This window comes from Trichosurus vulpecula, chromosome 4 (assembly GCF_011100635.1).
Source record: "Trichosurus vulpecula isolate mTriVul1 chromosome 4, mTriVul1.pri, whole genome shotgun sequence".
Classification (NCBI taxonomy): Eukaryota; Metazoa; Chordata; class Mammalia; order Diprotodontia; family Phalangeridae; genus Trichosurus; species Trichosurus vulpecula.
In genome coordinates, this window is record NC_050576.1 from 4,627,513 (window position 1) to 4,634,855 (window position 7,343).

Below are 7,343 nucleotides of genomic sequence, written 5' to 3' on the forward strand. Positions count from 1 at the left end.
TCGCACACTGCCCATACACAAAGACCCTGTTGGTTCCAGGTTCTCTGTAGTGCACGGTATGTTGTCAGTTCTCGATGAAAATTAAACAATAGTAGCAAATTGGTGATCCACAGGGAAGGCACATGGCAGGATTATCTGGCCTCTTCTGAATGACCATCCACAAGATTGGCTTCCTTTCATCTCGCTCAATTGTGTAACTGAGTGCTTGAAGTACCCCAGGAAGTCGCTTTATCCTTCTACTGTAGGGCTTTTGTGAATGTTTATTTCAAGGCCTTTTTGTATTGCTGCTGTCATAAGAGCAGCTATGCATGAATCAGGGTAACATGGGGAGAGGGCTGCCATGAATGCCAGCCCTGAATCTCCCAGGGGATAGTTTGGTAGGCAACAGAGCCTAGGAATGCCTAGGACTGGTTTTTATCCACCATCAATGGAGGGAGCAAGAGATAGACCATAGATGTTTCTATCCCCTCCAATCAACTCCACTTGGCCAGCATTATGTTCTTCTGCCATTTCAGGCACTGTGCTCAGTGTTGCGCATGCAAAGACACCCAAAGGATCAACACTCTCTTCCAGACCTTTGACACTTTTCACCTGGACCGTAGCTTCCCAACTGGTCTCCATACTTCCAGTCTCTCCCCTTCCAAATGTACCCTTTAAAGCTGCCGAAAGAATATTACTGAGGCAGAGATCTTATAAAGGCACTTCTATGCTCAAAACTTACCACCGGAATAAAATCCAGAGCCTATGGTGTGGCATTTGAAGTCTTCCCAAGTCTGTCTCAAACCTGACTTTCTAGACCTATTTCCTATTACTCCCCTTCATGAACTCCCCTACCAAGGCAAACTGGCCTGAATATTAATTCTAATACACATTTTATCTTCAGTGTTCAGACCTTTGCATGTAATGCATTATCACATCATCAATAAATTAATCAATATTTCTTAAGTACCTACTATATGCTAGGTCCTGTGCTAAGCCTTAGGAATCTAAAAAGAGGCCAAAGTCAGTGCCTGCCCTCAAAGAGCTCATAATCAAATTGGGGAGAGAACAGCATCTCTACCTCTTATAATCTGTTATTTTCTTGAGGGCTAATCTTGTGTTCCCTTCCTCTCCTTCTGACTATTCGTATTCTCTCTCTCTCTTCAAGAGATTGTCCATTTTCTTATAGAATTGTAGCTTTAGAACACAGTGTAGAGAAGCGTTTAGTGCATCAGGTTCCAAGTGGCTATTTTGCCCAAAAGGATCACTGTAAACACTAAATATGTCATCCATATAGAAATATGTTTAATTTTATTATAGGAGCACAGAACTGTAAGGCCCAACAGATGCCCTAGTCATCTGCATGAGTTGTGACGGCCCAAATTTCCTCACTTCTCCTGGCAAGGCTGCTCCTTAAAATGCAAGGGCCTAGTCCATCCCTGGCATCTATTTGAAGGCTTTCCATGGGGGCAGATCTGCCTAAGCCTGTGCTCTGCAGGCAGACACAGCATCCAAGGATCCTTAGCCACTTCTGCACCATGGTTAGGTCTCAAAGTTGTTCTTTGGTGGATATTCTTTTGGGTTGTTGGGCCAAGTGATAGTTTTATTCAGTTTATTCAATCCGACTATAATTGACTAAATCACTTTCAAGTGACTGTCCTTGTGCAAGGGATAGGAAGACCAAAGCAAAATAAATTTTGCCTTAAAGGATTTTACATTAAAGTCAGAGAAGATGTCAAGGACACAACACATGAAGAGAAGAATATACACACATACACATGTACACATAGCTATATAATAAAACATAATTTTGATGGCAGATGATGAATAATGATCTAGGAAATAAGGAAAGATACTGGAGACAACAGGAGAGTTTAGCCTTAGAGGTGGCTAACAGGAAAGGGAATAAGCATTTGTACAGTGCCTACTATGTGTCAGACACCATGCTGAGACCTTTCTACAAATATTATCCCATTTAATCTTCACAACAACTTCACCCATTTTATGGGTGAAGAAGATGAAGGTTAAATGACTTGCCCAGAGTCACACAGTTACTAAGTGGCTGATGTCAAAGTTGAACTCAGGTCTTCTTGACTCCTGGTCCAAGGCTCTACACATTGAACCACTAGCTGCCTCCAATAGCAAGAAGTTAAAAACAAAGACAAGAAATGGAGGTAAGAAGTGATAACATTCCAGGAAAGTGGAGCAAATTAACAATTACAGATAGTGGGGAGGTGGAGGTGGAATGTTGTGTCTAGAATTCTGTATAATTTTGATACAAAGAACTGAGTCATATTTAAAATAATACAAGTCATTCTCTAATTTATTAATGATTAAAGGATATGTAGAGGCAGCATTCAGAGGAAAAAATTAAAGCTATCTATAATCATATGACAAAATGCTCTAAATCACTGTTTATTAGAGAGATGCAAATCAAAATAATTCTGAGGTACCATGTCACACCTGTCAGATTGGCTAAGATGACAAAACAGGAAAACGATAGATGTTGGAGAAGATATGGGAAACTTGGAACAGTAATTCATTGTTGATGGAGCTGTGAGCTGATCCAACCATTCTGGAGGGCAATGTGGAACTATGTCCAAAGGGCTTTAAAAATGTGCATACCCTTTGACCCAGTAATACCACTTCTAAGTCTATATCCCAAAGAGATCATAACAAATGAGAAAGGGACCCACATGTACAAAAATATTTATAGCAGCTCTTTTTGTGGTGGCCAAGAATTGGAAATAGAGGGGATGCCCATCAGTTGGGAAATGACTGACTAATTCCATCACATATGAAAATAATGGAATACTGTTGTGCTATAAGATATGATGAGCAGGCAGACTTTAGAAAAACATGAGAAGACTTCTATGAACTGATACTGAGTGAAGTGAACAAAACCAGTAGAACACTGTACATGGTAACAGCCACAGTGTGTGAGGACTGATTTTGATAGACTTAGCCCTTCTCAGCAATGCAAGGACCTAAAACTTTTCCAAAGGACTCATGATGTAAAATGCCATCCACATTCAGAGAAAAAACTACGGAGTCAGAATGCAGAGTGAAGCAGACTCTTTTCTCTTTTGTTTTGTTTTCTTTCTCATGGTTTCTCCCATTTATTATAATTCTTCTATGCAACATGACTAATGTGAAAATGTGTTTAAAAAGAATGTATGTATAGAGCCCATATCAGATTATATGCCATCTTGGGGAGCCAGGGGCGAGGGAAAGGGAGAAAATTTAAAACTTATGGAAGTGAATGTTGAAAACTGAGAATTAATAAATTAAAAAAATTAAAATTAAAAAAAAGAATTCCATACAATTTTGAACTCTGGAGTCAGCTGGGGTTGGGGCACATTGAGACTTACTGTGGTATTCAAAGTTATCTAGAATTTTAGACAAAGAACCTGCTGTCACCAATAGGAGACTGTCATGTCATCTACAGGGAAGCACAGTCATGCCCAAGGATATGAGAGTATTTCTAAATTGCATAATGAGGAATGAGGGGCCTTGACATAGGGGATTTCACTCTAACCATACCGATGTGGAAAGAAACTGGATAATGAGATAATGCCCAGTCTTTCGGTTTATTAGTCTTGGCATACTTGCATCTGGTGAGGCTGGAATTGGACCAGTCAATGACCTATTCAGGAGTACAATTTAGGGAAGTTGCTTTGGCAGCTGATTGGCTAATAGCTTGGAGTAGAGAGGTGCTTGAGGTAGGCAGCCTAATTCTTGCAATATTCCAGGCTGGGGATGGCAAGGGCTTTAAGTAGAGTAGTGGCTCTGAGGGGAGACAAGGGGATGCATTGTCAAGAAAATGTCAGTAAAAGTCCTACTCTATTGGGAGGATTCCTTGGGAAGACTTTTGGAAATAAATAGATGAGAGCCAAGCATAGATCAGCTGTGATCTGCATTGTTGAAAGGAATGTGGGCATCAAAGGATTTGTGGGAATGTTGAAATAGGACCATCTCCTCATGTGGAATGTGGTATTTAGCCCTCCCTCTCACTGGGTAGAAGATTTCTTCTTGAGTTGTATTTCCGGGAGAGGTAGTGGACCAAGTGCTAAACTTGGGATCAGAGAGAGCTGGGTGCAAGTGCAGCCATTCACACTTACTAGCTGTGTGGCCACAGGCAAGTCACTTCATCTATCGGAGTCTCTGGTGATAAGTTTAATGCTTAAATGTGATCAGAAGAAAAGCAATTCCCATTTGCCACATAAATGTAGATATGTGGGCCGCAGTCTAATCCAGCTAGCATTTTCTCAATTGTGTTCCAGGCACTGCATCAGACCCCAAATGTGCTCTTAAGTAGCTTATATGCTGCTGAAATAGAGCACTTTTCCTTAACCAGTTTAGATCCCATTAACTTCATATCTTCACAGTTATTGGTTTCACCATCATAGATATATGCGGTTGGCTGGATGTTAGCAACACAGGATGCTTCTCTGTCTTACCTTCTGCTGGAAATAAAACAATATCTTAGAAGGCGTTTATTATCTTATTGGAAAGAGCACTAGATTTGAGTTCCATCTTGGTCCTGCCAATACTTAGTGTGTGGCATTGAACAAGACACTTGGCCTCTCTTGTGTTCTATTCTCCAAGCTATAAAATGAGGAGATTGGCGTAGTTCATTTCTAAGGTTCTTCAACTTCCACGACTAAGCATTCTATGTTGTGTCTGTCCCTTTAAGTTGGGCTACAGTGAAAAGCTCTGCAGATGTAAGAGTTATCAAGATTCATCTTTAAAAATAAAACAACATCATCACCTTTGGCACCATTGAACTGGATAAGTGTCATTTCTGTGACCACTGGGTCTTTGGTAAAATGTCATATGTGATTGGCACAATTTTGGGTGAATGGGGAAGGGACTGTTTTGAAAGCAAGTCTAGAGAACCAGGAAAATTTGGTGACTAGAATTACCCCTCATTTCTTTTTACTTTCACTCTTTCCCTGCTATTCCTTCAGTTTTCCTCTTTGCACTACCAGCCATTCAGAATCCAGAGACTAATTTTAACCTAAATCCAGGCAGCCAATTATTATCATTTCAACATAGCCTACAGGACGCATTCATTGGTAGATGTTTTCTAGATCTCATTTGTTTTGTCCCCATAAGTATTTTCTTGCTCTCTGGAAATAGACCCGATTTTGCCATTTCCACTATATTGATGGTGGCGATTTGAAGATGAGTTTACACCTAATTAAAAGGTTGTTAGAAGATATTGTTAGTGGTTTAGGGATTTCTCTGGGAATTGCCAAGTAATGAATAGCTTCCTTTGGTAGTGCTTTTCTACATACAGCTGCATGAAAAAAATCAACTGCAGAGGGAATTCGATTTTATTTATCATTCATTTTGACTTGTTTCCGCAGATGTTTTCTGAGAACCGTTGTAACCTGCTTAACTTGTCTTCATATAATAGGAAGCAGATAGCTTCAATTAATAGTCTGATTAGTAAGTTCTTTAATGAGTTTCAATAGTTTTCCTCATTATTGCTGATACAGTACACTAAGCCCTGGAAACTGGGATATGAACGTTATTAGTACATAAAACTCAAACCACTGCAGAATTGCTTAGCCACGGCATATTTGTGGTTTATTGATTGCTTCTCTCTTGTGTGCATATGGAAATATTTACCACAGAAGTCAATGGGGTCACATGAATATGAATTCCTGGGCTTGTAGAATTTGCAGATCCCATCAACAAGTATATAGTAAGTGCCTACAAAATTCCAAGCTCTTTTCCAGCACAACGAATACAAAGACCACAAACGGGAGCAGCAGCAACAGCAGCAATGCCTTGTTCTCAATAAGCTCATGTTCTATGCAGAGAGGTTGAGAACACATATGTAAGTAGACGTAACATATATACATTATGGATGTTATATATTATATATACACATGTGTATATATGGATGTGGGTGTATATATGCATATGTATGTATGTGCATATGTATATGTATGTGTATGTGTATATGTATATGTATGTGTATGTGCATATGTATATGTATGTGTATGTGTATATGTATATGTACATGTATATGAAAGAGGAAATGAATCATAACGGACCAAGAGTGGCCCTAGAAGCAGGAAGTCACTTGGACCACATTCCTTGTTAGATGCATATTGGATACATGATCTTGGCAATGTCTCAGTGCTCTTGGTCAGTGTTCTTAAAATCCACATGAATCTGATCCCTGTCACTTTCTGTAGTGTGTGTGTGTGTGTGTGTGTGTGTGTGTGTTTGGGCTTGTGTCTTCTTGACAATGTGACTAATATGGTAATGTGTTTTGCACGATTGAAAATGTGTAAGCTATATCAAATTGCTTACTGACTCAGGGAAGGAGGAAATGGAGGAGAGAGAGAAAATTTGGAACTCAATTTTTTGAAAAAAATGGATGTTAAAACTATTCATAGAAATAAGTGGAGAAAAATAAAATATTATTTAAAAAAGAAACAGATACCTGTGGGTCATATGTATTGACTTAGAAAACCATAAATTAAGACTTCCTACATTGCTTTGTTTTTTTAATTTCGTTAGACTTCTCTCAATTAACTTTTTTTGGTGTACCTCACTTTATTGTGATATTTGCTTTCTTAAAATTTTTTAAAATTAATTATTTATTTAATAATTTTAGTTTTAAGCATTGATTTCCACATGAGTTTGAATTGCAAATTTTCTCCCCATTTCTACCCTCCCCCCACTCCAAGATGTCATATATTCTGATTGCCTCATTCCCAGGCAGTCCTCCCTTCTGTCACCCCACTACCCACAACCCCCTTTTCCCTTACTTTCTCATAGGGCAATATAGATTTCTATGCCCCATTGCCTGTATATCTTATTTCCTAGTTGTGTGCAAAAAACTTTTTTTGAACATCTGCTTTTAAAACTTTGAGTTCCAAATTTTCTCCCCTCCCACCCTCCCTGAGAAGGCAAGAAATTCAATATAGGCCACATGTGTATCATGCAAAACATTTCCCCAATACTCAAGTTGTGAAAGACTAACTATATTTCGCTCCTTCCTGTCCTGATATCCTATCCCCTTTGTTCAATTTTCTGCCTTGACCCTGTCCTTTTTCAAAAGTGTTTGCTTTTGATTACCTCCTCTGCCATCTGCCCGCCCTTCTATCATACCCTCTTTTTTATCTCTTTCCTTCTTCTTTCCTGTGGGGTAAGATACCCAATTGAATGTTATTACCTCATCAGGTCAAACATGAGGAGAGCAAGTTTCACTCATTCCTGCCCCTCTTCCCTTCCAACGAACTGATTTTTCTTGCCACTTTTATACAAGATAATTTACCACACTCTATCTCTCCCTTTCTCTCTCTCTTAATATATTCCTCTCTCATCCCTTAATTTGATTT